Source organism: Carlito syrichta, unplaced genomic scaffold (assembly GCF_000164805.1).
Source record: "Carlito syrichta isolate Samal-C Ts95f unplaced genomic scaffold, Tarsius_syrichta-2.0.1 Scaffold2114, whole genome shotgun sequence".
In the NCBI taxonomy this organism is placed as follows: domain Eukaryota; kingdom Metazoa; phylum Chordata; class Mammalia; order Primates; family Tarsiidae; genus Carlito; species Carlito syrichta.
In genome coordinates this window covers 1-9,807 of record NW_006946210.1, presented here as the reverse complement: position 1 = coordinate 9,807, position 9,807 = coordinate 1, and the positions used below count along the sequence as shown (strand labels likewise).

General features: G+C 36.8%; 2 pseudogenes; both read right to left on the bottom strand.

Moving 5' to 3' along the window:
• Nucleotides 1–3,763: 3,763 nt before the first annotated feature.
• On the bottom strand, nt 3,764–5,304 carry LOC103259820 (annotated as a pseudogene).
• Nucleotides 5,305–6,982: 1,678 nt separating this feature from the next.
• LOC110595434 lies at nt 6,983–7,986 on the bottom strand (annotated as a pseudogene).
• Nucleotides 7,987–9,807: the final 1,821 nt, after the last annotated feature.

The window sequence follows — 9,807 nt, the reverse complement described above, 5'->3', positions numbered from 1 at the left end:
CTTGACCAAATGGAGTTAATAGATACCTATAGAACACTCCACCAGAAAACAAAAAATATACATTCTACTCATCACCACTTGGAACATACTCTAAGATTAACCATGTCCTTGGCCATAAATCAAGCATAAACAAAGTTCACAAGATCAAAATACTGCCAAGAACTTTCTCAAACCACAGTGGAATAAAAATAAATATCACCACCAAAAAAATTCCCCCAAACCCACAAACACTTGAACAAGAAACAGCATGATATTGAATGACTCCTGGCTCAACATAGAAATCAAAACAGAAATTAAGAGATTCCTGGAAACAAATGAAAACAAAGAAATATCTTCCCCAAACCTCTGGGATTTCATGGAAACAGTACTAACAGGAGAATTTATATCTCTACAAACACACATCAAGAAAATAAAGAGGGAGCAAGTTAACAGCCTAACAAATCACCTAAGGGAACTGACAAGGCAAAACACCAAAACTATAACTTCAGTAGAAGAATCCAGATCACCAAAGTAAAAGTCCAAATATGGGACATAGATGACAAAAACATCATAGAAAAAAATCAACAAAACATAAAGCTGAAAGGATAAACAAGATAGATGGACCCCTAGCCAGACTGACCAAGGATAAGAGAGAAAAAGTCCAAATAAACACAATCAGTAATGCAAAAAATTAACTCATAACTGATACCGAGGAAATTTAAAAGATTATTAGTGATTATATGCACACCTATATGGAAACAAACTTGATAACCTAAATGTAATGGAGGACTTTCTGACATCACACAGCCTCTCAAGGTTCAAACAAGAAATTGAGATTACAAATAGACCAATAACTAACCATAGGAAATTAACTCTGTCTTAAGAAAGTTCCTTAAAAAAAAAAGCACTGGACCAGACAGATTTCCAGTGGAATTCTGCAAAATGTGCAAGAAGTAACTGATACCAATCCTACTAAAAGTATTCCAAGCAATTGAGAAAGACAGAACTCTCCTCAAGTCATTTTTTGAAGCTAACATCACACTGGTACCCAAACCAGATAAATATCCAACAAAGAAAGAGAACTGCAGGTCACTATCCCTGAGGAACATAGATGCAAAATTCTCAACAAGATTTTAGCAAGTAGGATTCAACAATACATCTCAAAAATCATCCTTCATGATCAAGTAGACTTCATCCCCAAGATGCAAGCTTGGGTCAAAATCTGCAAAACCATAAATGTAATTAAATACACCAACAGATGTAAAAACAAGAACTGCATGATTATATCATTAGATGTGGAAAAAGCTTTTGATAAACTAAACATCCCTTCTTAATAGAGACCTCTGAACCCTTAGGCAGAGAAGGAACATACCTCAAAATAGTAAGAACTCTCTTCAATAAACCCACAGCCAACATATTGCTAAATGAAGAGTAATTGGAAGCATTTCCTTCAAAAATTGGAACAAGACAAGGCTGTTCATTCTCATCCCTCCTGTTCAACAGAATGTTGGGATTCCTAGCTAGAGCAATCAGAGAAGAGAAGAAAATTGGGAGTATCCAAGTAGGAAAAGAGAAAGCCAAGGTATCTTTCTTTGCTGATGATATGATCATATAAGTCAAAAATTCAAGTGAATCTGCCAAAAACCTCCTTTCACTGATAAAGGACATCTTAGGGTACAAAATAAGTGTGCAAAAGACAGTTGTATTCTTATATACCAACAATAAACTGGCAGATAACCAAATAAAAAGCACAATTTAATTCACAATAACCACACAAAAATAAAGAAAGAAAGAAAGAAAGAAAGAAAGAAAGAAAGAAAGAAAGAAAGAAAGAAAGAAAGAAAGACTGTGGCATATTCCTAACCAGAGAAGTGAAAGATATTTACAATTAAAACTACAGAATACTGCTGAAATAAATCAAAGTTGATACAAACAAATGGAAAAATATTCCATGCTCATGGACTGGAAGAATCAACACTGTTAAGATGTCCATCCTACCCAAGGCAATCTACAGATTAATGCTATATTCATTAAATTACCAACATCATTCTTCTCAGACCTAAAAACATACAGAAATTAATATGGAATCACAAATGACCATGAATAGCCACAACAATCCTTAGCAAGAGAAACAAAGCAGGAGGTATCACACTTCTAGGCTTTATACTTTATTAAACGGCTATATATATCAAATTAGTCAGGTATTGATGTAAGGACAGGCATACAGACCAATGAAAGAGGATAAAATTTCAAGAAGCAAAATCTTAATTTCTCAACCAACAAATCTTTGACAAAGCCTCCACCAACAAACCATACAAGGAGGAGCTAATACCAACCCTATTGAAAGTATTCCAGACAACTGAGAAAGACGGAATGCTTCCCAAGTATTTTATGAAGCTAATATTACACTGATACCCAAACCAGGTAAAGATCCAACTAAGAGAACTACAAGCCAGTATCTCTCATGAACACTGATGCAAAAATACTCAACAAGATTCTAGTAAATTGGACCCAACAACACATCTCAATGAAAAGTTTTAAAATAAAGAACATTTTAGCACTCTATCTAAAGTTTATGGGAAACCAAAAATCTGAATTTATTGTCATTTACTTGTTTTACAACTTGTCTCTGTAAAAAATATAAAATGAATAAAGCATTTAGCTTGAAGATTTATTACTATAACCCATTAATAAGCCTATCAGCATTGAGAGAAAAGCAATAATTTTTGAAAACAAAATTTCACTCAGAAAGCAGTTTTTTTTCTATTTTGATAGTAGTTGATTTTGCTTTATTGTGGTTTCATATCTGGATATAGAAATTTTAAAGCATTCTTGAATAGAAATGATACTTCCTTTTGCAGTACATTATTTACCAACGGAATTTCTGAGCCAAGTTTTTCTTTTTGTGTTTTTCTACAGTATTTTATTTTACAAAGGGAATAGGAACAGTCAGACACTGCACTCATTTAAGAGATTCATTCATAAAAAGTTAAAGTGTAAGAAATGAAATAGTATTAGTCTAATCCTTTGGTTCATCTTTATTTTGAAAAATCAACTGATATAATTTATAAATTGTTGGTAATTCATCTTTTTTGTTAAAAACAAATCCGACCGATGGGTCAATGATTAAAATGCAACACTGCTTTCAAAGTACCCCATTCCTAGTCTCATCTCACTGCCTAAGGATGCCACTGTTTACAACTGGTTGGATCCGATGACACAGGACACAGTAAGGCACAAGTGGATGGTACAAATCGAAACAAATACTTTAGGACTTTGTTTTTCAACACAAATACTAAAATATGTACCATTTTCAAGATAAAATAACACAAAAGAAATGCATCTATGAAATACCTATACAAAGTTTTTACATTTATGCCATCTGAGCTGACAAAAAAGATTTTTTAAAGTATCCATTTTTCCCAATACATAAAATTATCTCTCATCAGTAGGCCCAAGAGAATTTGGGTTCAAACGTCCCGGAACTTTGAGAAAGGGAGAAGGATAAACATTCCCCTTCCTGCTTTCCTTTACCCCAACATAAGAAAAAAACAGTGGTCCGATGTTTACAGTAGTGTATTCTACATGTTACAAACAACTACAAATAAAAAAAGAAATCACTCTAGGAGACCATGGGTGTGTGTGAGAATATGTACTTCCTGGGAGAGAGCAGCATCCAACATGCCACAGATGATGCGCAGGGGCTGGTCACACAAGGGTCGTGGCAGGCAGGACGGTCTCAACAGCAGAGGGAGACACGGGAGGTCAAATTCGAGTCGCACTTCTACACAGATGTGGTCACTCGGTCAAGGGCGTGATTAAGCTCATATTTGTTGGAATCCAGTCCTTTAGCAGCATTCACGACATTCCTTAAATTTTCCACTGTCTTTTTCATGTTCTTTAACTCCCCTGGGTGTGAGGTGACTCCCCTTAGAAGGAAGTGTCCTTGTTTCATTGTCTTCTTCATCTTTTTCATCTTCCAAAACTTGGATGGCACTGACTCTGTTCCAGGCTTCATCAGCGATGTCACTGTCCAAGCTCTCCAGCGCACCACAGCGAGGCAGATTCTCTTGGCATGTGGGTTCAGAAGGCAGCTGAGGAAGTAAGACAGGTTAAAATCTTCTCTCCTGTGCCGTGGTCTGTGTCTGTCTAGAACACCAGTGGAGGCTGGAACTGGTTGTCAGATAACCACAGCACCTTTAGCTTCAAGGCAGTCAGGGACAAAGGCAGATGCAACAACGGGTTCCCTGCCACATCCCGGATGTGAAGCGTTGTCACCTGTGACATTTCTGCAGGTATCTGAGTTAGTCTGTTGCCACTAATGCAAAACAGGCTGCAGCACACACCAGTCTCTTTTGGTAAAATACTGATTTATTTCTGTCTGCATTCAAGTTGCTCCTTATTTAGTTTTCCAAAGCTCTTGGGTCAAGAGCCGGGTTTTTGTAAGTATTAGCCCAGTGAGACTTTTGCAGTCTCCAACTGCTTCAGGCAACTGTGTGAGTCTGTTCTGATCAGGGACAAAGGCAGATGCAACAACGGGTTCCCTGCCAAGATTGACAGTTTATTTAGTTTTTCAGTGCCATCTGGAATCATTTCTAATAAGTTCTGTGAAATAATGAAATCTGTTAATGAGGTCAGGCCACTGATTTCTTCAGGAAGTCTTTCCAACCTGTTCTTGGAGATATCTAAGCACAGCAGCTTCTTCAGATTTCCTATTTCCTGAGGTGTTTCTGATAGTTGATTTCCATCCAACCAGAGATCCTCAGATGTAAGAGTGCTCCAATTGATTCTGACAAGTTATGTATTTCATTTTTTCCTAAATCAAATTCTTCTAGTCTCCACAGCTGAGTAAGAGAGTCAGGAAGATATGTAGGAAGATTCTCTCTCAGTTCCAATGAGGCCAGGTTATAAAGATTGCCAATATTCTCAGGCAGAGACTGCAGTGAGATGTCATTTACAGAAAGACACGTTAAATCCTGCAATTCGGGAAAGCTTTCTAGCAATGTCATCTGCAGGCTTCCGCTGAAGTCCACTCTCTGCAATGCTTTGCAGAACGAGATGCTTTCTGCAGTTTCAGAAATATCATGTCCAGACACATCTAGTTCCACCAGCTCCATGAAGTTTGCTATTTCTGGAGGGATCCGCGGAATTTCATGACCACTAAGTCCGGCTTTCGTAATTTGACTAGCTGGAAAAATTGCCGGGGCAGCTCACTGAGCTGGTTGGCGTCCAGCAGCAGCTGCTCCGGGCTGCGGGTGTGGTGTCGATCTCCCCGGGGATGCAGAGCAGCGAGCAGCGGCGCTTGGGTGATGGTCGCGGCGCCACAGGCGGACGCGTGGCTCATCGCCGCCGTGCCGCCGCCACGCGACCTGCTCCGCCCGCACCGCGCCACGCCCGTCGTTGTCTCCCGACCTCGATTGCTCCTCGAGCCAGGGTTCCCAAAAGCAGCCTGACGTGTTACAGACAGGTGGAGTTTTCAAATATTCAGCAGATGCACATAAAGTGATATCACTGCTTAAAGATTTTTAACTCAGTAAAATTACTGTATCTCACGTCCAAAGCATTGTAAATCTATCTTGACTGTGTCAGCACACAGAACACTTTCAGTTTACAAGTTTTAATAGCAGAAAATATCCAGTAAATTTGTAAGTGGATACTGGAAGTTTAAAAAAGTACATAGGAGCCGGGCTTGGAGGCTCTGTGCTTGGGAGGCTGAGGTGAGTGGATTGCCTGAGCCCGCGGGTTTGAGAGCCGCCTGGGCAACTTGCAAGGCCTCATCTCTACAATAACTGAAAAATTAGCCGGGCGTGGTAGCGCGCCCCTGTAGTTCCAGCTACTCGGAAGACTGAGGCGGAAGGATCACCAGAGCCCAGCAGGTCGAGGCTGCGGTGGCCGGGAGCAGCCACTGCACTCCAGTCTGGGCGACTGAGTGAGACTCAAACTCAAAAAGAAAAAAATAGTACACAGGAAATAGAAAACATTTTGTTTACATATATAATATGAAGGCATATATTCAAAACTATTGCTCTAGAACATGCATAAAACTGTCAATATTTATTAGTGGTTCTATTTTCCTTCATATTTTTGAAATTTTCTCCATTAACATATGCCACTTATCTGCTATAACTTAATTGTACTGAAATATTTTACTTGATTCTAAAATCCAAATAGTGAACTGCTTTTTTTTTCTTTTTTTTATTAACTGTTTGTGCTTTTTAATTAAATTTACCAATTTGTAAAGCAAAAGTTAATGTTCTTCAGGAAAAGAAATTGTGCTTTAAAAATACTGAAGAATGTAAATCTTTTAATGATATTGATCAATACTTATTATTATTTGTTTAAATGCTTTATAGTCACTCTCAGATCAGACTTGAAAATATTATTTATCTTGTGCAGTTAAGGAAACAGAACTTTAAATTTTTAGTTACTGAATTAAGGACCATACAACTAAAAATGTAACAAATTTAGAATGTAAGTTCTGGAATATTTGATTTCAAAACAAGTGCTTCTAATCACTCAGTCATCTATCTCATATAATAAATAAAATGTCATCTGAAGCTATATCACTGTGCTAAAAATGTAGCTCTTTTCATAACAAATTCTTTAAAATTGGAATAGGAGTGAGAATTTGTATATTAGAATTTAAAAGGACAATAATATATTTTTGCATATCAGTTGCCCTTAGAAAACATGAATTTAAACCATAAATTTCCCGCATGCAACATTGTGATCTCCAGGAAGTCATGTCCCCCCAAAACACCAAGAAACTGCTGTGACCGTGAATGGAGCATGCCTTGCTTCTCACCCTGGTAATTCCAGGGCACCCTCGTGAACATGGTGTTGATGGTCATGCAACATTTTGCAATCTCCAAGGACTGACAGATTTCTAAGGAATGTTGTTGGGCACATTTACAATCATATGCCCGGAAATGTTCAAGTTCAGGTTTGTCAAGTAAAGGGGCAACACAACAAAATGAAGGATTCAGTTGTTATTAGAGAGATACTAAGGAAGTACCAAGAGAAAGGAGGGAGGAACAAAGGAAGGCAGGAAAAGAAAAGAAAAGAAAATAGTTTGAATGTTTAGCGTTTCTGCTTTTAATATCATGGAGTTCTCTTTTTCCTGCATGGCTCTAATGAGAACATTCTTCACTTATTTGTTCCTGACTATAAATGAGTGGATTCAGCGTAGGGATTACAACAGTATACAAAACAGAACCCACTTGATCCTTTCCCAAAGAGTAGAACTTACTTGGTTTTGTGTGAGTAAAAATAGAGTCCCCCAAAAGACAATGAACCCCAGGTGATGGGAGGCACAAGCAGAGAAAGCTTTTTGCTTTCCTGAAGTGGAATTAAATTTCAGGATTGTGAAGAGAATGAACACATAGGATACAGATGCTGTGATAAGGGACACTATCAGGATGGAGCCAGCCACAACGAATACCATGATTTCGATGTTGCATGTATTCATAGAATAGAGCTAAAATAGGGAATGTGTCACGGAAAAAGGGATGTATTACATTTGAGACTCAAAAATATAATCTGCTCATGCACAGCACATTGATAAATGTGTTCATAAAGTCAATTATACAGGACCCAGTGAGGAGGGTAAGGCAAAGCTTTGTGGACATAACAACAGCGTAGTGCTAAGGGATGCAGATAGCCACGTAGCTGTCATAGGCCACCGAGGAGAGAGGAAAACACTCAATAGCACCCAAGAATGCAAAAAAGGAAATCTGGACAAAGTGACCCATGAATGAAATATATTTGTTGGCAGTCAGTAAGTTCTCTAAGGTTTTAGGTGTGATAACCACTGAATAACTGAGATCAAGAAATGGCAGGTAAGTGAAGCGTGTCCAGGTGGATTATTAAAATCCTCCCTACATTTCCCAGCACAGTGATCAGATTCATCAGGAGAAGCAGTGTAAAAATGACTCGCTGGATCTCATAAGAATCTGTCCATCCTATAATGATGAAGTCAGGCATATTTGTGTCATTCCTTCTATTCATAGTGTTCAATGACTTTAAACTGCTAAGAAATCAAAGCTGATACTTAGCAAGAATTGCTTCAAGATTTTTTTTTAATATGGAATGACCTAACATTTAATAACTAGCTTAGTGTTTCTAGAAGTTTATAATAAATTTTATAGAATGTGAATTAAAAACTTAATCTGATTGCTAGATATACATATAAATTGGCATTCAGATATGATGCAATTAAATATAAATATTGCATAATTAAAATGAACCTGACACTGTTGCAAATGTTTTACTTGATGAACACATAGATCCCACAGAAAAATATTGCACAATATGTCAATGGGAGCCACTATTGTTCACAAATTTTCGCTGAGAAAGACAGTACAGAAAGTTTGTCACTTATCCAAATTCAGAACATTTACATGTTGATCTTGTGGTTCTACCAAGCTATATTGACTTCAGTGAGAATACTTATAATACTATATTTCTGTTTATTTCAGCAAACCTGAGAATAATTCTAGATACATAACAATGTCAGGAAACAGTTTTAGTAAATAATTTACTCTTCTTTGGTTTCCAGTATTATTTAATAATATTAATAAATAAATTTTACTGTTAGAAGACTTCAACAGGATGCATTAAAATTATTGACCACTACCAGTATCAATTTCTACAAGATGTAATGTTTTCCTAACTTGATCTTTCAAAATAAAATTTATCCCAAAAAGTATATTTTTAAAATATGTAGACTACTTGCAGTTTATGATTCCATCAATTATTTACTTCTATTTCCACAAATCCTAACATTACTTAGGATAAGACATAAATGATATGTGCATGCATATTCTTCTGATAAAGTATCCATTTTATTTTACCTGAAATAAAACCCTCCAATTTTTAGAATAATACTTACGGTATGTGAGCCAAAGTTGGTGAAAAACTCTTCTTCCAAAATTATCTGTCTAGAAATCTGTCAATTTCAAATTACAATAGGTTATGTGAACAAGAAAAGTGTGATATGTTTTTACTTCTAAAGAGAAACTATCAATAAAAGAATAACACAAAGTAAACTAGATACATAACATTATTAATAAGTAAATAGATATTAACACTTGAAATTATAGAAGAATTTAAATACAATTGAAAGTAAAAGCATGTACATCACATTTAGAATGCAAGAATGTGTAAGGATAAAGGGAATTTCAATCTTCTTCTGAATGTTCAAGTCTGCTGAAATGAAGTGAAAGTAAATTAACAGGAGAAAAGGCACACAAATGTATTAATGTGCATAAGCATGGGTGCCATGTGAGAGTCATATGAGACTCAAATGAGACTCAAAGACAGGACAGATCATTGAAGCATAAATACCTCCTTCATAGGGGACAGGAAAGTGGGGGAGAGGAAAATGGGAGATGTTGAAATTGTTAGGAGTTGTAAACAATTTTCTGGTGGAATGAATGAGCCCAAAGAGCAGACAGTCGTTTGTAAATGGTTCTCTTAGAAAACTGAGTGGGACTAGAAAGTTATGGGAAAATGAGTGGCAGTACTGCAGTTTGAATAGAGGCTATTTGTTATTCAGATAAATATCTTAGGTAACATCTCAGAGTTGCCTTCAGAAGAATAGATGAAAAGTTTGGGTGTGGTGATAACTTTTAGTCTTTTCTGTTCTCTAGTGGTTATTTTTTTCTGGTTATTTAATGAGACTCCTGGGGAGGGGTTTAAGACAATTCTATTTCTTTTGGAAAGAGATTCTCAAAAGGTAAGAATAAGAAAACTCAGTGATCTATCACAGAAACAAAGAACAGGGTTCCATATGTTCTCACTCATAAGCAGAACTTGAACAATTATAAC